The sequence below is a fragment of the Anomaloglossus baeobatrachus genome, chromosome 3, assembly GCF_048569485.1.
Source record: "Anomaloglossus baeobatrachus isolate aAnoBae1 chromosome 3, aAnoBae1.hap1, whole genome shotgun sequence".
NCBI classification, from domain to species: domain Eukaryota; kingdom Metazoa; phylum Chordata; class Amphibia; order Anura; family Aromobatidae; genus Anomaloglossus; species Anomaloglossus baeobatrachus.
Genome location: NC_134355.1, coordinates 254,665,564 through 254,692,643, shown reverse-complemented (window position 1 = coordinate 254,692,643; position 27,080 = coordinate 254,665,564).

Here is a 27,080-nt window from a genome sequence, read left to right as displayed (position 1 = left end):
TGATCATGAATGAACCCAGTTATCATAACCCAAAGATAGTGCTAGGAACCAATGTGATGGAGCACTGTATGGGTGATGTGTTGGCCCTACTGCAACAGCTGGCCGCCACGGCGGCGTGGAGCCGACAGAGAGCTGTGCAGTGTGAGATCCGAGCCTTGATGTACCGCCAGCATGTAAATTCAACAGGAGGAGAGATTGGTGGAGTGAGAGTGATGGATGTTGCTCCGTTGATTGTGCCCCCTAGGAGTGAGATGATGATTTGGTGTAGGGCAGCAGTAGGGCCTCAGGGGCGTGACTACCCTGCCATGATGGAGCCCATACCATCCGAGCACTGGCCCACTGTAATGGCCGCCCGAGGGGTGGTAGACGTAAAGAAGGGGAGAGTGCCCGTGAGGGTGCTGAACTGTGGGGAGGAAGAAGTCAGGCTTCCCCGGTATGCCACCATTGCCAAGCTGCTCACCCTGGATCCCCACACCATCCACGAAGCCATTCCCTCAGTCTCCCCACCTACTACCAGCACTTCCCCGCCTCAAGGGGAGGTAAATGAGTGGCACCAACAGCTACACGTGGGCACTGATGATACCCCTACACATCACAAAGCAGGGGTATACAGGGTGGTGCGGGAGTATGAACAGGTTTTCAGCAAACATCCACTAGACCTTGGGCAGATCAAAGGGGTCCAACACCACATCCCCACCGGTGAACACCCCCCTATCAAAGAGAGGTACAGGCCTATTCCCCCTGCACATTACCAGTGTGCCAAAGATATGTTGAGGAATATGAAGGAGGCAGGGGTTATTCGGGACAGCTGTAGTCCCTGGGCCGCTCCGTTGGTACTGGTCAAGAAGAAGGATGGTACCATGCGGATGTGTGTAGACTACCGGAAGATTAATCAGATAACCCATAAAGATGCCTACCCACTGCCCCGTATTGAAGAGTCTTTGGCCGCACTGAGAACCGCAAATTACTTCTCTAACCTTGACCTCACCAGTGGGTACTGGCAAGTGGCCGTGGCCCCGGAAGACCGGGTGAAAACCGCCTTCACCACCCCAATGGGGCTCTGTGAATTCAATAGTATGCCGTTTGGGCTGTGCAATGCCCCTGGAACCTTCCAACGGCTGATGGAGTGCTGTCTGGGACATCTAAACTTCGAGACCGTCCTGTTATACCTGGATGATGTGATTGTGTACTCTCAGACGTATGAAGCCCATCTGGAGCACCTAGCCGAGGTGTTCGCGTCCCTTGCCAAATACGGGATGAAGTTGAAGCCCTCCAAGTGCCACCTGCTGAAACCCAGAGTGCAGTACCTGGGGCATGTGGTGAGTGCGGAAGGTGTTGCCCCCGACCCTGAGAAGATCACTGCCATCCAGGACTGGCCAAGACCAACCACTGTGAGGGATGTAAGGCAGTTTTTGTGTCTGGTGGGGTATTACCGGCGCTTCATCAAGGGGTACACGAAGATGGCTGCTCCCATGCAAGACCTCCTCGTGGGACAGACCAAAGGTGGTAGACCCATCGGAGCCCCACTGGTGTGGGAGGACAGGCATGAGGAATCCTTCCGTCAGCTGAAAGCGGCCTTGACTGGAGAAGAGGTCCTAGCGTACCCTGACTACGGCTGCCCATTCATCCTCTACACAGACGCCAGCAATGTGGGTTTGGGGGCAGTCCTGTCCCAGGTCCAGGAAGGAAAGGAGAAGGTGATTGCCTATGCTAGTCGAAAACTCCGGCCGACTGAAAGGAACCCTGAGAACTACAGCTCCTTCAAGCTCGAGCTCCTGGCACTGGTGTGGGCTATCACCGAGCGGTTCCGCCATTACTTGGCCGCAGCAAAATTCACCGCTTTCACGGATAACAATCCGTTGACTCACCTGGACACGGCCAAGCTGGGCGTGTTGGAGCAGCGGTGGGTGGCCAGACTAGCCAACTATGACTTCACCATCAAATACAGGGCCGGTCGTGTCAACATTAATGCTGATGCCCTCTCTCGGATGCCCCACTTGTCAGAAGGTGGGTGCGAGGATGATGACCTCGAGGAGATCGAGTTGCCTGCATTCCACCGGCCACCAACTGAGAAGGTACATGTCCACCAACAACGGGTGAACCTGGATCCGCTGCCCAGTCAGGAGTGGCAGGAAGCTCAAAATCAGGTGCCTGCTGTCCGCCTAGTCAAGACCCTGGTGGAGCGAGGCGCTGCTGGGATGGACCCTGCCGCCCCAGCTGAAGCCCAACGCTTGTGGAAGGAACGGACCCGGCTGTGTCTACATCAGGGGAGGTTGTACCGTGAGCTGATCAACCCGAAGACCCATGAGAAAATCCGCCAGTTGGTTATTCCCCAAGCTGATGTACCCACTGTTCTGCAGGCGTACCATGATGGTGCCGGCCACTTCGGGTGGAAGAAGCTGGAGATGCTGTTGAGGGAGCGGTTCTATTGGAGTGGGATGCTGGAGTCTGTGGAGGCCTGGTGTCGAGAGTGCGGTCCTTGTACGTTGAGGAGGAAGGATGAAGCCAGCCAGAAGGCCCCCCTACGCCCGATCGTTACACACCAACCGCTGGAGCTGGTCGCCTTGGACCATGTAAAGCTCACCCCCAGCCGAAGTGGGTACACTTACGCTCTGACCATAGTAGATCATTACTCCCGGTTCATGGTGGTTGTCCCGGTCAAGGACTTAACCGGCCGTACCGCCGCTAGAGCGTTCCAAGCTTACTTCTATCGACCCCATGGATACCCTGAGAAGGTGCTTACCGACCAAAGTCCAGCCTTTGAGGCGGAGGTGTTCCATGAGTTCTGTCAGCTGTACGGCTGCAAGAAGATCCGGACCACACCTTACCATGCCCAGACCAACGGTATGTGTGAGAAGATGAACCATCTGGTCCTTGGCCTCCTCAAAACATTGCCGTTGGAGGTGCGGAACCTGTGGCCGGAGAAGCTGCCCGACTTGGTCGATATGTACAACAATATCCCGTCTAGCTCAACGAAGTGCACCCCAGCGCAGCTGATGAGGGCTCGGCCTGGCCGACTGCCGGTGGACCTGGAAATGGGACTGGAGGCCCCAGAGACACTCCCCTCGACGGCTGAATGGGATACCCGGCGGAGGGTGCAGTACCGACAGATTCAGGAGTATGTGGAGAAGAACCTAAGTCGGAGTCGAGAACAACAGGAGCACCGCTTCAATCAGAGAGCGTCTGCGGGCCCTTTCCAGCCTGGAGATGTGGTGTTAAAGCGGAAGAGGAAAACCCACAAGCTGGATGATCAATGGGAACAAATCCCATACGTCATCCAACCCACAGGATGGGAAGATGGAAAGGCCTACCAGATCAGTCGTGACCAAGGGGGCACCCTGGCCATGGTTTCCTGGGACCATCTGAAAAGGTGCCCACCAGTATTGAGGCCGACGGCTGAAGTACCAGTTCCTCCACCAGCAGAGAAGGCAAAAGAGGTGATCCACACTGTGATGGGTGACTTCCCAGCAGACTGGCCTACACAGAACGGCGCGGTGATTCTTCCAGTGATACTGTTCCCACAACCTGTGGATGAAGAAGTGGTGGAAGCGGTCAACCGTGAGCCAGAACCAGTGCCAGTGCCCAGGGATGAACCTGTACCCAGCTCCCCTATGCCTCCGCCTGCCCCACACGATAGCAGGGAGGAGGAACCGATTGTTCCCTCTGCCCCACTGCCTAGCCCCACTGACACCGGACCCCGGAGGTCCATCCGTCCCAACCTAGGTAGGCCCTCACTTACGTACAGGGAAACCGTTCTTTAAAAGGGGGAGGGGAAAAAGAACAGGTGTGTTTGTTTGAAAGTTGTTGAAAAGTTGGAAAATTATAAGTAAATGGAACCGAAGCTTCACCTGATTCTTCTGTGATTGGAAACCGGCTGTTGCCGGCACCGTTGTCCCCGTGGGGACCGCTTGAAAAGTGTTAGCATGAGGAACTGCTCATGGACAAGCCCGTGAACTTGCAGGGCAACCACAAACGTTAAGTGGCATGTAAATAAGTTGTGTTACCGTTACCGTTTCCACATTTACCGCCTCCGGAGAGGCAGGTTGGAGGGAGGGCCCACAGCAGAGCAGGCTGGGGCCCAGCCACCACAGGAACCGGTGGCTACCCTCTGGAGGGGAAGGACAGATCCCGCTCGGGTAACTTGTGCTGGACTGGGGTCAAGGGGTGCTGCCTGGGCTTTAGGGGCAGCATCAGGGCCAGGTTACTTGGGTGGGAGAGAGCGGAGACCATAACCGTTAACCGTGTTAATGTTTGCAACGTTTAAGAACTGAACCTCCCGATGTGGGATGATGTCATAAATTGTATATATGTTACCGTTTTCCCTATTTTTCAGAAAAACAAAAGGAAAATAAAACTGGTGTTGGACGGGCAGCCCGAGGACGGCCTGCGTTTTGCTAAGGGGGAATGTGACGCCCTGGGCAAGCCAGGGGTCACAGGTCACAACATCACATGCACCCCACATTCCCTGCAGATACACCAAGCTAACCCAAAATCCTTGTTGCCTTCCTCCAGGAGCTGATGTCCACACCAGGGGGTGGGCCAGGCGGTTGGCTCCGCCCACCGAGGAGTTCACAGCCCTGGAGGCGGGAGAACCAGGCAGTTAAGCTAGGGAAGTGAAGGAGTAAACAGTGAGAGTAGAGACAGTGAAAAGAAACAGTTTGTAAAGCCTGAAGTTTGTCCGGGTGTGTGCCCCGGACTGTGACAGCAAGGTCAGCAGACGACAGTGATTGTCTGTAGGGGGACTGCTCGGAGGTTGCTGGAAGGACCGCGGACGGATGGTGACCCGGCGGTACCGGAGCAGTATACGAAGAACAGTCAGCACCAGGGCAGGGGCCTTTCGGATCCCGGCAAGGCTAGGAGTCGCCATAATTTGCCAAATCCGTCAGTGAAGGGGACGTCTGTCTCCCAACAACCAAGTCCCGATTGAAGGCAACAGCCCGACAGTTAAGGGAAGACACCGCCACCGCCAAGGCACCAGTTTCCCAGGGCCAGCGCCTGCGGGCAAGAGTAGAGCTCCTTCGGCCCAGCTTGAAGCCGAGGAGTGGGTAACCGGTGGGAACCCATCGCTACCAAAAGGACTTTACATAGGTGCAGGGAAGAGACCGTCACCGCTAACTGCAGGGAACCGCAGCACCGTAAACCATCCGAGGGACCCGTCCAACCAGCCGTTTGTTTACCGAGAACTGTGTCGTGTTTACTGGCTGAGTGAGTACCTCCGTGCCGTGCGGCACAGCGCTGTCCCTGCGCCCCTGCACCTCCACAGGCCCCATACCCGCCTGTCCACCATACCACCCCCATCACTGGGCCCCGGGATCACCAACCCCTACCCACGGAGGGGCAAAACAACAACTGGCTGCTCCATACCATCACTCCCGGGTTCCCCAGCCAGAGCAGCGGTGGTGTACCCTCAATCACCACAACCGTGGGTGGCGTCACGGACAATAAACTATCCCCACAACCAATCCCCTTTCACTCACGGGCAAGGAGCGCCGCTAGAGTCCCCGGGATCCGGCCCACCGCTCGAGCCACCGAGCAGCAGCAGGCCACAGCAGCAGCGGCAGCCGGACCCGAGCAGAGGGAGAGCGCGGCGTCCCCTCCTCCGCCCGCGACATCAGCGTCTGCTTCATTGCTGAGTGAGTACCTGACTGACCCCGGCACTGTGTCCCCGCATCACAATCCAGAGTCCCGGAGCCTACCCCCTACCCGTGGAGGGCAACGTCACCTAGCTACCCCACTTCATCACCCCGGGTACTCCCAACGGCAGCGGTAGTACTCCCAATTACTGCATACCACGGGTGGCATCACGAACTATACCAAATCCACTGTAAATACTCCCTTTTACATTTGAGTGTGGCCCCTAAGCCCCCGGGTCCGTAGACCCTCGAGCCACAAACAAACACTACCCCCGGATCCGAGCAGTTCAATCCGCTGCTGGGGCAGCACACATACATATACATACTGTATATTTCGGATTATAAGATACACTTTTCCTCTAAAAGATTTGGGAGGAAAATCAGGGGTGTGTCTTAAAATTCAAATGTAGCTTACCAGGGATGGTGGGCAGTGTAGTGCATAATGAAACTGCCCCAGACTGTGCAGCAAGGGGTTAACCCCAATGCTGTTTTTGTCCAGCCCCCTCTCCCGTCCAGGCCCTGCTCTTCCTGTGTTTGGGAGGGGACACCGTCCTGGCCCCTCCCGAATTCCCAATCCCACCTATAGGGTGTAATTTCTACCTATATATTGGGGTCTGGGCCGGTGTCCGGCCTCTTCCCCTGGTATCCCAGGATCCGGAGCAGCTCTGCCTGGTGGAAGCAGGAGAAACCCGATGGACCTTCACATCCTTGAGACGCTGCAGGCCCATGCGTGGCATGAAGGTTAGGGATGACTGGCTCATTTATTTGCAGAGCTCAGCTCTCCTCAGTCACAGCTGGGGGCTATGTTGCAGAGCCCTGCAGCACCTGCCGGGGAAGTGTTTCTTCTCCTAGGTGCTTCCCTCGGGCCCCTGCCCCACGTGCATCCCTGCTTTTCCTGTCCCTGCTTTTAGCACTGCAGGCAGGCTTTAATAAACACCTCACAACTGTTGCTCCCTCAGCCCCCCTCCCTGTTGTTTTCACACAGCACAGTTTGCTCCACGCCCCCTTCATCTCCCCTGCAGTTCCCAGCACTTCTAGTGCATTCGTATCACAGCAGTATTACTTTAATCCCTCATATACTGCCATGGACAATGACACCACTTCCTCTTCTGCAGGTTTTGGGCAGTGTGTCTGCTCACCAGCCTGTATCCCTGGCTCAGAGCCTCCAAATAGTGAACACCCCCCCCCCCACCCCTAACTCCCCTCCTGTGCTGCATACCTGTGATGGTCTGCCACGTTCTCAATTAACCCTTGATGCCCAAGCTGTCCCCTTCTTCACATCCACAGCTACTTTCACAATGTCTAAATCCTTGCAGACCACAGGGGTCCTGCTTATGTCCTACCAGTTATCGGTCCCGCTTCCCCTCTGTGTTGGGCTATGTGCCCACGTGGCGTGTTTTCATGCAGTTACGCTGCGTTCTGCACCGCAGCGTGGCTGCATGCGTCCTGCGTCCCCAGCACAATCTATGAAGATTGTGCATAATTCATGCCCACATGTTGTATTGGAACGCGGCGCTTCGGCTACTGCCGGGGCGCTGCGTTCTAAGAAGTGATATGTTGCTTCTTTGGTGCGCTCTGCATGCAGCCCCTGCTCTGTCTATGGGGGGGGCTGCGTGCGGAGCGCATGAAATCGGTTTTTCAGTACGGACTGTTTCTGCGGCGGTTTGGGGCGCACGTGTGCTGTTCGGATCGCTGCGGAAATTTCTGTAGGGATAGAACGCAGCGTGGGCACATAGCCTTGCATCGGTCGGATCTGCACGATCAGCGTCGCTCGCCGGATCGGTGCAGGAGGCGTTTGAGGCATTCTTCACGGAACTTCTCCCGTACACACAGAAGCCGGCGTTCACACTCATCTGGTAGAAGTTGCCTTTCGAATTCCTTTTGAGGGCTCAAGCGTCTCGAGGGTGACTGATGAGTGTGCACGAACATCTATGGTGCAGCCTACGAGGACACAGAGGAATTGGTCTGCTACTGAACAGCCCGGGGATGTGAGGTATGCCCCTTCCCACGTCAGCGGTGGTGTATCTACGGCGAATTCCCCAGAGATGGCATCCACATCAACATCCGGTGTGTTCACGGAGGCTTGGGGGATTAAGGCATTACAGCTCCTTAAGGTGGCATTCTCCATCTTCATTGTTTGAGAGATCGGGCGCTTCGAGGATGCCTGGCGGTCTTGTGCTGTCACGTCAGCGGTGGTGTTTTGATGGATACTCCCCCTGTGATAGCATCATGTCGACTAAGTCACGTTTATATTTGTCCCAGTACTTATGATAAGAAACCCAGGGTCACGAGAACGATTAGTAATTGGCTACAGGTTTTTCAGTCCTGGGTCAGAAACATCCCAACCGTGGTCCTGAAATGTTCATTTATCAATACCTAATTTATAGTTCCTATAAACTCACGGTGGTTATGGGTGTAGTTGGTATTATGAGGATTTTCAGCATGGCTTGTCCCTACACCCTGGCATTGGTTTGAGTGTCCAAGCCAGGGATTTCTGGCTTAGGTTAATGACCGTACAGAAGCCAGTATACCACTTTTCAATCCACGTCCACTGTGCCGGGAGCTTCACAAGGTCCAGCCATGGTGGCCGTGCGCCGCCCAGGAGCGTGTTGGTTGTTTAATGATTGACACTTCTAGTTCTTTGGGTTATGCAATCCTAGCACGAGTGTTCTGCTTGCTGCGGAGCCATTTGGCTGTTAGATGCACTCACCCTCCTTCCAAGGTCCTCGGTAAAAATGGTACAAATGTCTCAGACGACCCCGGTAAAGGTATCAGAGATGCCCCTTGTGGCTTGACAAATATCCCAATAAGGATGTGGCTGGTCATATCAGTTTTGTATTTTTCTTTCACTTTATTTATTCCATTTAATTTTCCTAATTGCTCCCTTATTGTCGCTAAAAGGAACGGAACCGGGTAAATTTCAATTGATACACCACCTACTTTATTTCACCCACACGGCGGGTCTGTTAATCATGGTATCCCTCCTGAGTAAGCTTTGATTTCTGTGTCTTTTTACAGTATAATTTCCCTTATACGGGAGTTCGGACGTAGTGCACTTTTGCTTAATCTGATATCGAATCTGTGTTTTGTCCGTTACCTGTTCATCCGTACTGTTCCATATTTTGGTTGTTGCATGTATGGCAATTTTATTACGATTCTTTACTTCCCATGGGATGCTTTATGTCATTCCATTATTTTGAACTCTTCAGTTCATTTCTTCAATCGGTGCGGTGGTGTGAGACGGTCTCAAAATTTGTCACTCACTACTTGATGATTTTCTTTAATTGCTCTAGTGACTTCGAGGAATGCAAACAATTTTTGACATTTTTTCAGTTGATATTGTTTGTTGTCCCTTTGCCCCCAAACAAACGTAGGGCACGAAAGATTCAGACCCTGTTTCAATTGAGTGTGGGTTTTGTTTTTGTACGGTGCAGTCTTAAAGGGATTTTCTACATACCATGAAAATACATTCACTTTGTCTAATTGGTAATTCTGTTGGACAATTTTGTTGCTTATAGGATGTTATATTACTGAATCGCAGCATTAGAGAGGTCAGAACTACAGCCCGAGCTAATTAGAATTACAGGCATAGTATAGTTATAAGTATTTGTGTCTTTACAGGAAAGTTACATTGCGCCAAATGCAGTTCACCGCCTCTCATTGTCCACTAGGGGCGCTTCACCCTGACCACAGGATTCATAAATCCACCAGAGGGGCGCTTCACCCTGACCACAGGCTTACGTATTACTTCTGACTTACTGATTTGGTCTCAATTCCTTTTCACCTTTAATGAGTGCATGTTTAACATGTGTTCTGTGGTGTCTAACCAGGTTTTATTTTTGCTCACCAATGCGTCTTTTTTCTGATGGTTTTAGCGCTGTTTTGGGCAATCAGTGGTGCCGGGGCACCTGGCCCTCACCTTGTTAACTTTTTGTTTGACTGCTAATTTTTCCCTTTCAGAATCGTTCCCTATTGTCATTGCTGTGGAGTTTTGCCACAAGTCACTAGCCAACTGTAATATTTTGTTTGCTGTTACGCTGCATACAATACACATTTGGATCCGAGCATGGGCTACGGGTTCTCAGAGTAATGCTCCATATTGATTGTCTCGTTTCTGTTTGCAGGATTTTTCAGCTGGTACCCAATGCCAGCCCGGTGGGTTGCCATTGCCACACTGCTGCGAGATCTTGTCGGGACCAACTCCTGACAGAGATTAGGACTTCAGATCCCCCTTCAAAGTGGCAACTTTATGGATAGGCGTGAAACAGTGGTTAGGTATAGGTATGCTGGTAGCTGGTCCCTCGGTTCTGATAACTTTACCTGTTCGGAGGTTACCCTCTAATATTTGATGCACCTTTATAACTTTGGTTCTTTCGCCTCTGTAGCCCAGAAGCATTTATTTGTATTTTGTTTCATTTTTTGATGGGATGTTCTACGTTACTAAATGTTTTGTTATTTGCAAATCCCTTTAATGGCTGGTTTAAGTCCCACCAATCCATAGATAAGAGGCATCCCAATTTTTTTACCTGATGCTTCTTCAGTTAATCGACTATGCAGGCTGTTTGTTCAATCCCACAGGAGATATCCCTGTTGTCCACAACCTTTAACTTGGCCTTTCTGGGCCCTCAGAGTCAGCGAACTCACCACACCGTCCAAGAATAGTTTTGTTGCCTTCAATTGTGTGCCATACTACTTATTGATCCTTCATGCGTTCAGGAGCCCAAACTGACCAAGTGGCCAGAGATTCTGGGATTAGACTGTTCCTTCCCCTGGCCCTACCTGCCCTTTGCGTTTGATGGAATTTTTGTTTGTCGGTCTACTGGTACCTCACTGTTAGTTTATTAGGATGGTTCCCCCCTTACTAGGTACCAGTTTACCGCTCCTTTTTTCGGTGCTGCCTCACCGCTTGCCGTTTTTTCACCCCCTGATCACTTTGGGACTCATTCCTTTTCATTGTGGCAGCCACTGAGGCTGCCAGGGCGGGTCTTATCAGACTCTGATATACAGTGCATATTGGTAAATTGCGCTCTGCTTTTTTTGTCAGATATGCATCGCACGATTTATTGCAGGAAGTAACCAATTTTATAGCACATTTACTTTAATTTCTTTAAAGGTTCGGCATTGCTATAAAAAAAAAAAAAAAAAAAGTTTTTGGATTGTTGGCAATTTCTACGTGTTTTGGGCTGTTCAGAGAGCTGGTAACAGTCGCAATCTTGGATTCTACTCTGTCGAACTGCTTAGTGGTTGGGTTCGAGGCCTGAGATGGCTCAGGTCTTGTTGGAGGTGGTTGCCATCAGCAGGCAGTTGTCTGCTCCGATGATTTTAGTTGGAAGGTGACAACCGAAGGTTAATGCTTCAAGATGGTGTGCTCTTGGCAGATATCGGTCTGGACACAATTTTATCTATGATCCAGGGCGGCCTGGAGCAAGCCATTTTCCAAATGGTGGGGGTCGGAGTTCAGTTTGAGACTGGTCTCCTCCTTGGCATGTGTCAACAGCATTCTGGTGAGAGAGCGGAAGTCCTTGGTCCTGTGGTAGAGTGTCCCTTCTCACCTGGAGTCAAGTTATGTTTTACAAGTTCTAAAGAGTTTGGAAAAAGTTTATAAAATATGTTTTACAAGTTTTAATGAGTTTGGAAAAGTTTGTAAAATAATAATATATCAGTAAAGCTGTGACCGATATCTGCCAACAAAATGGTGTCTGTCTTTATTTCATTAGGACGGGCCTTTATTTGGATGCAATGGTTCTTTGTTTTTGTCTGTGCAGTCTGGTTGAGAGGGGTCAAAGAAGGCAGGGGCAATGCTATGTGGTGTGCTGCTGGCGCTGTTCTTTGCGTCATTCAGCGCGGCTATGCTCTGTGTGGCTCACTCTGCATTGTGTGGCTCATTCTGCTCTGCAGCGCAGCTCTGCTCTGTGCGGGGCTGTTCTGCTCACCGCGGCTCTGCTCTGTGCGGCACGGTGCTGCTCTGCTCGGTGTGGGGCTGCCCTGTGCGGCACGCTCTGCATTGTACGGCGGGGCTTGGCGCTGTGTGGCTCGCTGTGCTCTGCAGGGCGGCTGTGCTCTTTGTGGGGCTGCTCTGCTCGACGCGGCTTTGCTCTGATTTGTGCGGGGCTGCTCTTCTCACCACGGCTCTGCACTGCGTGGGGCTGGTCTGCTCGGCGGGGCTCTACTCAGCGCTGATCTGCTCTGTGCGCCGCGGGGCTGCTCTGTGCAGCTTGCTCTGCATTGTGCAGCGAGGTGTGGCGCGGCTATGTGTGGCTCGCTCTGCAACGCGGCTCTGCTCTGTTCGGGATGGCTCTACTCTGTGCAGGGCGGCTCTGCTTGCTGCAGGTCTGCTCTGTGCGAAATGACTTTGCTCTGTGCGGGGCGGCTCTGCAACGCGGCTCTGCTCTGTTCGGGATGGCTCTACTCTGTGCAGGGCGGCTCTGCTTGCTGCAGGTCTGCTCTGTGCGAAATGACTTTGCTCTGTGCGGGGCGGCTCTGCTCGACGCGGCTCTGCTCTGCTCGGCACGGGCCTGCTCTGTGCGGCACGCTCTGCATTGTACGGCGGGGCTTGGCTCTGTGTGGCTCGCTGTGCTCTGCAGGGCAGCTGTGCTTTTTGCGGGGCTGCTCTACTCACCACGGCTCTGCACTGCATGGGGCTGGTCTGCTCGGCGCGGCTCTACTCAGCGCGGCTCTGCTCTGTGCGCCGCGGGGCTGCTCTGTGCGGTTTGCTCTGCATTGTGCAGCGAGGTGCGGTGCGGCTATGTGTGGCTAGCTCTGCAGTGCGGCTCTGCTCTGTTCGGGATGGCTCTACTCTGTGCAGGGCAGCTCTGCTTGCTGCAGGTCTGCACTGTGCGAAGCGGCTTTGCTCTGTGCGGGGCGGCTCTGCTCGGCGCGGCTCTGCTCTGCTCGGCACGGGGCTGCTCTGTGCGGCGGGCAGTATGCTACCGTCCATTCTAAGATGTTGGCGGTGAGGGCTTTTTTAAATAATAAGAAGAGGGGAGCCAGCACTGCCTATGAATGGCATGCAACAATGAAAAAATAAAAAGTGTAATATTCACAAATTCATTCCTACTGTAACAATTCAATGTTCCACAGGCATCATTATTTAAGCACCACCTGCCTGGGGCTGTTCCGCCCTCATCCATGCTTGCTGCTCTGGCACTGTGAGGGCCAGTCCTGACATTGTGCTGGTGTGTGTGGTTCTGCCACACACACTGGCACCTGGGCTGCCTTTATTCACAGTTGTCAGTCCTTGCAGCATGGGAGCGGTTCTGACATTCCCCGGGTAAGTGGTGTTCTTATATGGTCCTGCTCATTATATGAGACCTTATGGTACGATAATAATTTATAACATAGTGTAGGGCCCCCTATAGAGATTTGCCGTGACGGGGCAGGGGGGCTCAAATCATTGATCAATCATGTGCAAAAAATCTCATTGAATTGTTACAGTAGGAATGAATTTGTGAATATTACACATTTTATTTTTTCATTGTTGCATGCCATTCATAAGCAGTGCTGGCTCCCCTCCTCTTTGCGTTTTTTTAAATAATGGCGCCTACAGTTGGCTCGTGCGCAGAAGGAGCTCTCAGCTCAAGCTATCATCTGCTCATGCGCGGACTCCGGCCGTCATTATTTGAGAAAGCCCTGACCGCCAACATCTTCAGAATGGCTGGTGCCTTACCGCCCACCGCACAGAGCAGCCCCGCACAGAGCAGAGCCGCGCTGAGCAGAGCCGAGCCAAGTGGGCCCCCTTGTACCACTCACAACATCGCCGTACTCCACTACCGCCCCTGCCTCCTATGACCCCCGCTCCTCTGCCAGCCACCCTCCCTGGTAAGACACCACCGTATTATAATACAGACCCCATATATTTTTATTTTTTACTACAAATTAGGGGAGCGTCTTATAATCCGGTGCATCTTATAAATTGAAAAATACGGTATTTAAAGATAAATTAGGGGGACAGTGTAGTTGGGGTCACTTTTTGATCAGAGAGCATAGTGGGGGGGAATATGTTTTTCAAGTGCACAGTATAAGGATTATTAAGTGCACAGTATGTGCGGATATTTTTTCTTTAGATGTAATAATAATAATAACACTCATACTTTTTAGGGCATCATGTTGGGATATGTTGTGGAAAAGCAGAGAAAATGGAAGTTTGAGGAAAGGAAGAACGGAGCCCTAAGCAGAGCCATGGGCAGAGTGACCCATGACTCAGCTTTGGAAGGCAAGCCACAGGTTAAAAGCAGAGCAAGCTGGCTGTGCTGTGGTTTGATACTTTAAGGGGAGGTAGTTTAGGGCGGTGTGGTCAGGAGATTTGTAGGAACGTATATAGGGTGAGGTAAAAGGGGTGGCCTGGAATAGGCACATAGACACCACTGCTGAAGGTATCTGTGCCCGTCCTCACCTTCTTTCATCGCCTGGATCTGAGGATATCTGCGCTGGAGGATCTTCAGGGATGGCCGAGGGGAGCTGCCAGCAGGTCTGATGGAGCGGAGATCCAGGCACGGCTGCAAGAGATTGTGGGAGGACTGCCGGCAGGTCCGGATGCGGCTTCTACCCCTGCCCGACCATCACGCAGGGCCAGGCCACCAGATTGCCTCTCCCGTGACGTCACTCCGGGCCCTAGTGGTGCCGCAGGAGCCCCTACGAGGACCCTTCTCATCGTGGCCTGCTTCCCTCTGCACCTGGTCGCAGGCCTCGGTATGGGAGGAATCCATAGAGGCGCCTGGAACCTGCAAAGTGGGCGGGGCCAGCAGTCGGTCATGTGACCGGGCCTCTTCCAGCTTCCAGCACCATTAGAAAAAGGCTACAACAGGATGGCGGTGCTCCAGTTGGTGGGGCTACTTGGCTACGAGAGACCTATCACCTGCGGGACCTTGCAATGCTGGGGAGACAAGGCAGATACACGCTGGCTGTGGTTTCCTGGGATTCGGATTCCAGGACGCTGCCCACCGAGCTGTCAGCTCCCTAGTCATGCTGGGTCTGAGCGTGTCAGTGTGCCGCCCCCATGTCAGTAGCAGCCGGGCTGCTCGGATCCGGATCCGCAGTGTGGTTCAAGGAATTCTCCGGACCCGGGGGTCACGCGGACACTCCAAATAAAAGGGGGACGTATTTGTACGGGATTTGCCATAATTAGTCTGTGACGCCACCCACGGTGTGTGGTGAAGTGTAGCACCACCGCTGCTGTTGCGGGGCACCCGTGGGCGATGGGATGGCAGCTGGTTGTTAACCCCTCCATGGGTAGGGATGGTTGCCCTGGGACCCGGTGACTCGGTGCAGGGGACGAATGAGGCAGGGGCCGGCGCACCTGGTCAGACCAGGGAGTCTCAGCTTACTCATGGTTAAATAAATCAGACAAGTCCAGTGGTTAACCAAGGTGCTGGTGGCCGGCCGCCGCGGCCGGGTGTACTCTGGTCCCCCACCCGGGCTGGTGGTCTGTGTCACTTTCCTCTGCACTGTGATATGGTGGACTTCCCGATGTGGAACGCGGGAGTCCGCTCCCGGTACTTCTGTTGGGAGCCGTGCCTGCTGACGCTGATCCGTGGGATCTACCGGGCCCTGTCAGAAGCCCTATCCCTCTCTCTGGGTGGTTGTCTGCTTTTGGGACTTTGGTTGGGACAGGACCTATAATCCTGCCCTCAATTGGTTAATTAGCTAGGCCGTTGGTTCCGGTCCTGGCTTCAGGGTCCAAGTACCCCCCCGTGCACGGTTTCCGGGTCGGTTCTCCGATGTCGGTACCAGTAGGCTACAACCCTGCCCCGGTCCACCTCGGATCTCTGGCTGCCATCTTCCCGTCTCCTGTTAGACACGGACCACCGTCTGCCACCTAGCCATTGCACCAGGGCTCCAACCCCGGCGCCTCTGCTCTCTGTACTTGAGCTTCACCTTCACACTCCTCCTCCACTACTGCTCCACTTGAACTCTCAAACTCCACTGTTTTCCTGCCCCGGGCTCTCCAGACCCCTAGGTGGGTGTTCTCCATCCACCTGGTCCTGCCCACTGGTGTGCCTGTTCTGCCCTAAGGGGGTGATTATGGTTTCAGGTCGGCTGTATATAACCCTGTGAGGGATGGTGTTGTGCGGGGCCTCTACTGTGTGACCACCTGGCGGCGCCAGGGCGTCACATTAGCGGGTTAGGGCTCCCCGGCGGGCTACGCAGAGGATGAGATGCCGTGTTGGTTGGAGACGGGTCACCTGCATTCTGGAATGGCGGCTGGTCGGCGCTTCGTGCCGGCGCAGCCTGGTAAGTAGGGCTTTATGTGTGTCTTGTCCCTTTCTGATATAGTTTTTTACTGGGAGTGGATGTCAGTCGAGTTGTTGATGTAACGTGTGGTAGGAGTATGGGGGAGGCAGGGGAGTATGGGATTTATGAGAAAAATTGAAGCAGACCAGTAGGGGTTTATAATAATTAGTGATGAGCGAGCATGCTTGTAACTACTCGGTACTCGCATGAGTATCGCTGTACTCGGGCTGCTCGGCGGGGACCGAGTAATCTCGCGATACTCGTGCTGTACTCGTGGTCTTCATTTCTGCATGTTGGCGCTCTTTTGAGAGCCAGCCCTCATGCAGGGATTGGCTGGCAGACCACTGCAATGCCACAGCCCTGTTAGTTGTGGAATTGCAGTGATTGGCCGGCCTGCACAGCGTGACCGAGCCTTTATATCGGCCGGCGCGCTGTGCTCTGCTCACAGCTATCCAGACTGTCAGTGCAGGGAGAGTGTCGCTGATTCAGGGAAAGCTTTGCGGCCCTTTATAGCTTTTTCAGTTGCAGGGCTGCAAACAGTGTGACCAAAAGTCCTTCTCAGGACTATTCTAGTTGTATACAGGCAGGCAGGGTATAGCCAGGTCGGAGTACAGTAGCAGAGTCCTTCTCAGGACTATTGTTGCTATATACAGGCAGGGTATAGCCAGGTCTGAATACAGGCTAGTGACCAAAAGAGTCCTTGTCAGGACTATTGTACCAGTATACAGGCAGGCAGGCAGGCAGGGTAGTGGTGACCGTATACCAGCCTTCATCATATCTGGGGCTGGTGTACACAGTGTAAAACAGTCCAGATAGTGTCTGACTTGTCTGTAATTGTCGCTCCCCAAAAAAACCTGTTAGGTTCTTATTGCGTCCGTGCTTGGTTTTTGAAACCGCACGTGTGTGCCTGTTGGTGGCAGTGTACAGGTGCACTTGTGTGCAATTTCCACAAACTTTGATATAACGCACAAGTAGTGAATATACACGTCAGCAGTGCACAGCATTGCAAAATGCGCAAGGGCATTGGCAAGGAACAAGGAAGTGGACGTGATGGTGGTGCAGGCAGAGGCCGAGGTCGTGGGCAAGCTCTAATTTCGCCACAACAAAGGGCCACATCTAGTCGCTCGCACGTCCTGTCCCAAATTCTTGGGGACCGCAGCAGTACACCGCTCTTGAACCAAGACCAGTGTCAACAGGTTGTTAGTTGGATAGCAGATAATGCTTCCAGTCAGATTGGCACCACCACAAACACTCTGTCTTACACACGGTCAAGTGTCAGTAGCCGTGATACTGCACCGCACATTTCTGAACCTGATCCTCCTTCCTACCACCTGGCTGAGTACACGTCCTCCTCGGACATTAATGATCCCACACTTGGACACTCGGAAGAGCTGTTCACGTTTCCATTCACACATTCTGGCCTCTCGCCAGCTCATATTGAAGTGGGTCATGAGGAGATCGTCTGTACAGATGGCCAAATATTTGAGCAGCCACGTTCTCACGAAGTTGGCAACGTGTCTCAACAAGTGGTGGACGATGATGAGACACAATTGTCAGGAAGTCAGGAGGAGGAGCAGGGTGCGGAAGAGGAAGACGACGTGGTGGATGATCCAGTAACTGACCCAACCTGGCAGGAGGATATGCAGAGCGAGGACAGCAGTGCACAGGGGGAGGGAGGCGTAGCATCACAACAGGCAGTAAGAAGCAGGGTGGTGGCCCCAGGCAGAAGTCAGGCAACCGTTCCCCGGAACAACACGACGACACAAGGTGCCTGTACAAATGTTAGGTCTTCCCGAGTCTGGCAGTTTTTTAAGTTGGATCCAGATGATTCAAAAAAGGCCATTTGCAACACCTGCCGTGCCAGCATCAGCAGGGGTACCAAAACTAGCAGCCTGACCACCACCAGCATGATCAGGCACATGTCAGCCAAGCACCCGACTTTGTGGGAAGTACAACAGAGTCGAGGAGCAGTGCTTGCTGATGTCACTGCTACGTCTTCGCTGGTTGTGCATGCGAGCCAATCCCCTGTCCATGCTGCCTGCGAACAAGCCTCCTCCACTCCTGCACCTGCAGTTGCCTACGCAGAAAGAACACCATCATCAAGCACGTCCTTGTCCCAGCGCAGCGTTCAGTTATCCATTCAGCAAACCTTTGAACGCAGGCGCAAATACACTGCCAACACCCCACATGCCACAGTTCTAAATGCTAACATTTCGCGACTGCTTGCGCTGGAAATGTTGCCTTTTAGGCTGGTGGAGACAGAAGCATTCCGTGACCTGATGGCGGCAGCTGTCCCACGTTACTCGGTCCCCAGCCGCCACTATTTCTCCCGGTGTGCCGTCCCCGCGTTGCATAACCACGTGTCACAAAACATCACACGTGCCCTGAACAACGCTGTTTCACCCAAGGTCCACCTAACCACAGACACGTGGACAAGTGCTTGTGGGCAAGGCCGCTACATCTCGTTGACGGCACACTGGGTTAATATTGTGGAAGCTGGGACCCAGTCTGAGCGAGGGACGGAACACGTCCTTCCCACACCAAGGTTTGCAGGCCCTACCTCAGTCAGTGTTTCACCCACACTCTACAGCTCCGGAATGTCATGCTCTTCAGCCTCCTCCTCCTCCTGCGCATCCTCATCCACTGTACCCTCCACACCAGTCACAAGCTGGAAGCACTGCAGCACTGCCTCGGCGAAGCGGCAACAGGCTGTGCTGAAGCTAATCTGCATAGGTGACAAACCCCACAATGCAGAAGAGCTGTGGACAGCTCTGAAACAGCAGGCAGATCACTGGCTCACACCTCTGAACCTAAAGCCAGGAAAGGTCGTGTGTGACAATGGCCGGAACCTGGTGGCGGCTTTGAGGCGAGGCCAGCTGACACATGTTCCATGCGTGGCCCATGTGCTCAACCTCGTGGTTCAGCAGTTTCTAAAGTCATACCCAGAGCTGTCTGATCTGCTGGTAAAAGTTCGCCGCCTGTCTGCACATTTTCGAAAGTCACCTACTGCTTCAGCCGGCCTTGCCGGCTTTCAGCGCAGTTTGCATCTTCCGGCTCACAGACTGGTGTGTGATGTCCCCACGCGTTGGAATTCAACTCTGCACATGTTGGTCAGGATATGTGAGCAGAAGAGGGCAGTTGTTGAGTACCTGCATCACCTAAGCCGTCGGGAAATGGGTCAAACTCCACACATAACACCTGAGGAGTGGAGATGGATGTCAGACCTATGTACCATCCTCCAAAACTTTGAGGACTCCACCAAGATGGTGAGTGGTGATGACGCCATTATTAGCGTCACCATACCGCTACTCTGCCTTCTAAAACGGTCTCTGCTGAAAAACAAACATGATGCATTGCAGGCGGAGCGCGATGAGTTGCAGCAAGAAACAGTAGTGGGTGTGGGTGATAACACACAGCCCAGCCTCGTCTCATCACAACGTGCAGTGGAGGACTATGACGAGGAGGAGGATGAAGACATGGAGCAACTCTCCGGCCAAATTGAGGATATGACATGCACACCAGTCATATCCTCGGTTCAGCGTGGCTGGCCAGAGGACAGGGTAGATGAGGAGGAGGAGGAGGAGGAGGAGGAGGAGGAGGACAGCATGTTCAGTCATCTTGTTGGTCAGGCTACTGAAGTCCTGGCTGTTAAGAGTCTGGCGCACATGGCTGACTTTATGGTAAGCTGCCTGTCTCGTGACCCTCGCGTTAAGAACATCTTGGCCGACAATCATTAGTGGTTGGTAACACTGTTAGACCCACGCTACAAGGAGAACTTTTTGTCTCTTATTACCATGGAGGAGAGGTCAACCAAAATGCAGCAGTTCCGGAAGGCCATACTCACGGAAGTAGGCAAAGCATTCCCCTCACAAAACGCTAGCGGCATAGGTCAGGAATCAGTGGACAACCGAGGCGTACAGCCGAGAGAGTCACAAGTCCAATCCGCCAGAGGTAGGGGAACAGTCTTTAAGATGTGGGACAGTTTTCTCAGCCCCTCACGTACCACAGCCCCTGAGGTGCGGGGTAGTGCCACAAGAAATCCTAAGTTTGCCCAGATGCTGAAGGAGTACCTTGCAGATCGAACAACTGTACTCCGACATTCCTCTGTGCCTTACAATTATTGGGTATCCAAGCTGGACACGTGGCATGAATTGGCTCTCTACGCCTTGGAAGTCCTGGCCTGCCCTGCTGCTAGCGTTTTGTCAGAGCGTGTTTTTAGTGCCGCAGGTGGAATCATTACAGATAAACGCACCCGCCTGTCAACTGAAAATGCTGACAGGCTGACTCTGATCAAGATGAACAAGGGTTGGATTGGGCCAGACTTCACCACACCACCAGCAAATGAGAGCGGAATTTAAAGTTTGCCATGTACCTCCACTCACCCATGGGTACACACTTCTGGACTTTGGATAATCGCTGGACTGCTCCTCCTCCTCATGCGCCACCATGATGATGACCGTTACAAATTGCAATACTTAGGCCTTTGTTTCAGGTATACCCCCAGTGGTAAATTTTTTCGCCCATTCTTTGCAGAATGGACATTACAACGACAGGAGACCCGCTCCTTTGCAATGGGAACAATGTTTTGAGGCCCTCATGCACGTCTCTATCCAGGGACAACGTGGAGCCTCCCAATTTTTGGCTGCCCTGCCTAAGGGCTATACTATAATACACCCACTTCCTTAAAATGGACACTTAATGTTTTGAGGCCCTCATGCACGTCTCTACCCAGGGACAACGTGGAGCCTCCCAATTTTTGGCTGCCCTGCCTAAGGGCTATACTATAATACACCCACTTCCTTAAAATGGACACTTAATGTTTTGAGGCCCTCATGCACGTCTCTACCCAGGGACAACGTGGAGCCTCCCAATTTTTGGGCGGCACGGTGGCTCAGTGGTTAGCACTGCAGCCTTGCAGCGCTGGGGTCCTGGGTTCAAATCCCACCAAGGACACTATCTGCAAGGAGTTTGTATGTTCTCCCCGTGTTTGCGTGGGTTTCCTCCGGGTTCTCCGGTTTCCTCCCACACTCCAAAGACATACAGATAGGGACTCTAGATTGTGAGCCCCAATGGGGACAGTGTTGCCAATGTATGTAAAGCGCTGTGGAATTAATAGCGCTATATAAATGAATAAAATTATTATTATTAATTATTATTACTATAATAGACCCACTTCCTTACAATGGGCACTTCAGGTTTACAGGCCCTCATGCACGTCTCTATCCAGGGACAACGTGGAGCCTCCCAATTTTTGGCTGCCCTGCCTAAGGGCTATACTATAATACACCCACTTCCTGACAATGGGCACTTCAGGTTTACAGGCCCTCATGCACGTCTCTATCCAGGGACAACGTGGAGCCTCCCAATTTTTGGCTGCCCTGCCTAAGGGCTATACTATAATACACCCACTTCCTGACAATGGGCACTTCAGGTTTACAGGCCATCATGCACGTCTCTATCCAGGGACAATGTGGAGCCTCCCAATTTTTGGCTGCCCTGCCTAAGGGCTATACTACAATAGACCCACTTCCTTCCAATGGGCACTTCAGGTTTACAGGCCATCATGCACGTCTCTATCAAGGGACAATGTGGAGCCTCCCAATTTTTGGCTGCCCTGCCTAAGGGCTATACTATAATACACCCACTTCCTGACAATGGGCACTTCAGGTTTACAGGCCATCATGCACGTCTCTATCCAGGGACAACGTGGAGCTTCCCAATTTTTGGCTGCCCTGCCTAAGGGCTATACTACAATAGACCCACTTCCTTACAATGGGCACTTCAGGTTTACAGGCCCTCATGCACGTCTCTATCCAGGGACAACGTGGAGCCTCCCAATTTTTGGCTGCCCTGCCTAAGGGCTATACTATAATACACCCACTTCCTGACAATGGGCACTTCAGGTTTACAGGCCCTCATGCACGTCTCTATCCAGGGACAACGTGGAGCCTCCCAATTTTTGGCTGCCCTGCCTAAGGGCTATACTATAATACACCCACTTCCTGACAATGGGCACTTCAGGTTTACAGGCCATCATGCACGTCTCTATCCAGGGACAATGTGGAGCCTCCCAATTTTTGGCTGCCCTGCCTAAGGGCTATACTACAATAGACCCACTTCCTTCCAATGGGCACTTCAGGTTTACAGGCCATCATGCACGTCTCTATCAAGGGACAATGTGGAGCCTCCCAATTTTTGGCTGCCCTGCCTAAGGGCTATACTATAATACACCCACTTCCTGACAATGGGCACTTCAGGTTTACAGGCCATCATGCACGTCTCTATCCAGGGACAATGTGGAGCCTCCCAATTTTTGGCTGCCCTGCCTAAGGGCTATACTACAATAGACCCACTTCCTTCCAATGGGCACTTCAGGTTTACAGGCCATCATGCACGTCTCTATCCAGGGACAATGTGGAGCCTCCCAATTTTTGGCTGCCCTGCCTAAGGGCTATACTATAATACACCCACTTCCTGACAATGGGCACTTCAGGTTTACAGGCCCTCATGCACGTCTCTATCCAGGGACAACGTGGAGCCTCCCAATTTTTGGCTGCCCTGCCTAAGGGCTATACTATAATACACCCACTTCCTGACAATGGGCACTTCAGGTTTACAGGCCATCATGCACGTCTCTATCCAGGGACAATGTGGAGCCTCCCAATTTTTGGCTGCCCTGCCTAAGGGCTATACTATAATACACCCACTTCCTGACAATGGGCACTTCAGGTTTACAGGCCCTCATGCACGTCTCTATCCAGGGACAACGTGGAGACTCCCAATTTTTGGCTGCCCTGCCTAAGGGCTATACTATAATACACCCACTTCCTGACAATGGGCACTTCAGGTTTACAGGCCATCATGCACGTCTCTATCCAGGGACAATGTGGAGCCTCCCAATTTTTGGCTGCCCTGCCTAAGGGCTATACTACAATAGACCCACTTCCTTCCAATGGGCACTTCAGGTTTACAGGCCATCATGCACGTCTCTATCCAGGGACAATGTGGAGCCTCCCAATTTTTGGCTGCCCTGCCTAAGGGCTATACTATAATACACCCACTTCCTGACAATGGGCACTTCAGGTTTACAGGCCCTCATGCACGTCTCTACCCAGGGACAACGTGGAGCCTCCCAATTTTTGGCTGCCCTGCCTAAGGGCTATACTATAATACACCCACTTCCTGACAATGGGCACTTCAGGTTTACAGGCCATCATGCACGTCTCTATCCAGGGACAATGTGGAGCCTCCCAATTTTTGGCTGCCCTGCCTAAGGGCTATACTACAATAGACCCACTTCCTTCCAATGGGCACTTCAGGTTTACAGGCCATCATGCACGTCTCTATCCAGGGACAATGTGGAGCCTCCCAATTTTTGGCTGCCCTGCCTAAGGGCTATACTATAATACACCCACTTCCTGACAATGGGCACTTCAGGTTTACAGGCCCTCATGCACGTCTCTACCCAGGGACAACGTGGAGCCTCCCAATTTTTGGCTGCCCTGCCTAAGGGCTATACTACAATAGACCCACTTCCTTCCAATGGGCACTTCAGGTTTACAGGCCATCATGCACGTCTCTATCCAGGGACAATGTGGAGCCTCCCAATTTTTGGCTGCCCTGCCTAAGGGCTATACTATAATACACCCACTTCCTGACAATGGGCACTTCAGGTTTACAGGCCCTCATGCACGTCTCTATCCAGGGACAACGTGGAGCCTCCCAATTTTTGGCTGCCCTGCCTAAGGGCTATACTACAATAGACCCACTTCCTTACAATGGGCACTTCAGGTTTACAGGCCCTCATGCACGTCTGTATGCAGGGGCATTGGTGAACCTCACAATTTTGGACTGCCCTGGCAAAGGAAAATACTACAAAGACTCACTTCCTCAAAATGGGCACATTAGACTCAAGAGGCCTTCATGTACGTCTCTTCTCAGGGACATCGGAGTGCCACACAATGTTTTCACGTAAAATCTTTCATGTATTAATCTCAAAAAGTAACATACACCAGCTCTATCTCACTATTGGGTATGTGCCCTTAACATTTCTGCCATGAAAAATCATTTTGGGGTCATTTTGGAAGGTTTTCTGGTGAGTCTGTAAAAATGGCGTGAAACGCGGACAAAATTGTTCACAGCTGTGACTTTTGAGTGATAAATGCTTCAAGGGGTCTTCCCCATGCTGTTGCCATGTCATTTGAGCACTCTTCTGAGACTTTTGTGACATTTTTAGGGTTTCTACATGCTGCCGGGGGGTCATTTCACAAAAATACTCGGGTCTCCCATAGGATAACATTGGGCTCGTTGCTCGGCCCGAGTACACGAGTATCTTGGGAGGCTCGGCCCGAGCTTCGAGCACCCGAGCTTTTTAGTACTCGCTCATCACTAATAATAATATGTAATATTTATTCGTTTATATAGCGCTATTGGTTCCATGGCGCTTTGCATGTAGTGGCGGCGCCGTCCCCATTGGGGCTTGCAGTCTGGGGTCCCTATCTATATTTTTTGCAGTTTACAGGGGTCGCCCGTCACGGTTTGGGAATCCGAGGCTGACGGAGAAAAGGGGTTGGTCAGGCTGAATGTGGGGTATCACACGGTAGTGAGGTCTTGGTGTGGTTGCAGACAGTGGAGAATAATGAGGGGGATCATATCATTCTGGATGACAGGGTGAAAATGGCGTGGTGTATGTGTGCTTTGAGGGAATGCTGGGGGTACCCTGGCATGGGATTTAAAGGATAGTTTTCGAAGGAATATGTCGAGATTTTCTCCCTCCATCCATGGGAGAGGTTTGTGTTGGGAATATATATATAAAACTTAAAATAAAGGAGGCCTGTAGTCAGCAGGGGGCGCACTGGGGTGGCTGGCTTCAAGGCAGAAGATTGCTGGCAGTTCTATGCAAGTTTGGGGTAGTTGTTAGTTTCAGCACCAGTATTCTGGGTAAGTCGATTCTTTGCACAGGGCATCCTGGTATTTGTTAAGAGGACGGAGTCAAAGTCAGGTGGGGATGCTTTACATGGGGGTGAGCCTGGCGAGGGCTCAAGAGATGGTCCCCGACCTGAGAAGTACTCGGACTAGGAACAGGCGTTGTTGTTAGAGAACAGTTTTTTGCTGGGGTTGTTTAGGATTCCTTCTCCGCCACTTATAGTTCTGTTTTGTTTAGAATTTGTAGTCTGGCTCTCAACGGCCCCTGGTGGTGGAGTGTAGGGTTAGTCAAAAGGCGGTTTTCGGGGGTCACATGGCAGGTCCTTTTTTTACAGCCCTCACTTTGTTTCGGCGATCTCATCTTTCGCTGCCGGGGGGGGGGTGGGGAAAAAAAAAAAAAGGACCCCGATTAATTTGGATCAGTCTGATCCGTCATGTCCTGAGGGGTGTTTTGGTTATGGCGGCATTAACCCTCCTCTTTGCACTGTGGTGCATATGTACGGCCCTGAGAGGGGCCCGGCCGCTTCTCCGCTGCTCGGGCCTTGCCGCTCGAGGTCCAGGCTCGGACCGGGGGCCACGTTGCTCTGTTAAAGGGGAAGGCAGTAAGGTGGTGGTGGTGTGGGACGAGGTGCGCAGCCGGGCGGGCCGCACTGTCGTCCTATTGGTCGTGACGCCACCCACGGGTCATGGTGACAAGATACACCACCGCTGCGGCTGGAGTGGAGGGGGGCTGGGCTCGTCCGGGATCGGTGTTGCAGCCGTAGCCTAGATGTTAGCCCCTCTGTGGGTAGGGGCGGTGTGTCCCGGGGCCCGGTGGGGGGGGGAGACAGACTGATGGCGAAGGTGTTGTTGTCGGGGTGCAGGGTGCCGTGCTGCGGTGCAGTGTCGTGCCCGGATGGCACTGGTGTACTCACGATTAATTCACACTCAGAGTCACTGGTAAACCAAAGTTCGGGTATGGTAGGGTCCCGCAGCCGGCTGCTTGTGTCCCCTGTGAGGTTGATGGTGGCCCCTTTCCCTTGCACCTCTTGTTGTGGTTTTTCGGCTCCCCTGCCTGGACAGTGGTAGCCCGCTCCCTGGCGTTGAGCTGCCGGAAGAGCCCTCGGTTGCCTGCAGGCGCTGGCCCGTTGGATGTTTGGCTCTTGGCGGTGGCTCTCACCCGGTATCGGTGGGCTTTTACCTTCTTTCGGGACTTTGGGTGTGGATGAACCCGTGAGGTCCAGCCAGAAATCAGTCAATTTTCCTAAACTCAGTGGCTTCTAAGCTAGGACGGGGTCTGAGTACCCGGTTTCTGGTGCTCCGGTACACGGTTGACTCCCCGGTTCAGGGCCGGCGGGCTCCAACCCTGGCCCAGTCCCTACGGTTCCGCCGGTTGCTGTACCGGTACTCCTGCAGATGGCCACCACCGTCTGCCTGCCTGATGTTTCAAGGGTCCCAGGCTCCTACCCGGGTCCCTGACAGCTCTGCAACTCCTCTCCTCTCACTGTCACACTCTACAACAGTTCTCCAACTCTAAACTTAAACTGACTGTATTACCTGCCTCAGGCCAGTAGTCTCCTCGGTGGGCATGCCTTTCCGCCTGACTCCGCCCACCTGGTGTGCCCAATTGGCCCTGAGGGAGGCATCAGGTCTCCCTTTCGGATGACGGGTGTGTCCTCACAGGGGATGGGGGGTGTGTGTAATGTGGTAGGTGTTGTTACCTGTGACCCCTGGGGTCCAGGGCTTCACACATACATTGGTTGACATGGTTTTTGGGCTGCGATAAATGTTATGGTACAGGGTCAATTTGTTAGCCAGGATGGACCGGCCCACCCTGACAATCTGGGGTCGTTGGGTTGTTTTTGTGTCGGTGTTTATTTTAGGATAGGTTTTTTTGCCCATGGGATATTCAGACCTGTGCGCTCAGTCTGAACCATCTAGTCTTTTTTGGAATGGTAGTATGTAGCCGGTGGATTTTGTGGGTGATCCCCTACCCAGACAACTTGTGTTCATTGCATAAGCAAGGATGATTGACCTTAGGGAGATCAACATCCAGCACCACGGAGACACCATCACGTGTTTCTCAACGCAGTGATTCTAGAACAAGGCCCCCTGGGAAAATATGCAAAACAGGACTGCCGCGGAAACACCATCACATGTCTCAACGCTGGCAGGAAACTAGCCAGGTCTTTCACCGGGAAGGAACAACCACGGGAAGGGCAGTCTCCAGTCAAGGAAGTCTCCAGTCAAGGAAACCGCCTATGCCAAAACATGGTATCCATCCACAGATAGCTGTTTCGGGGTATTTGCCTC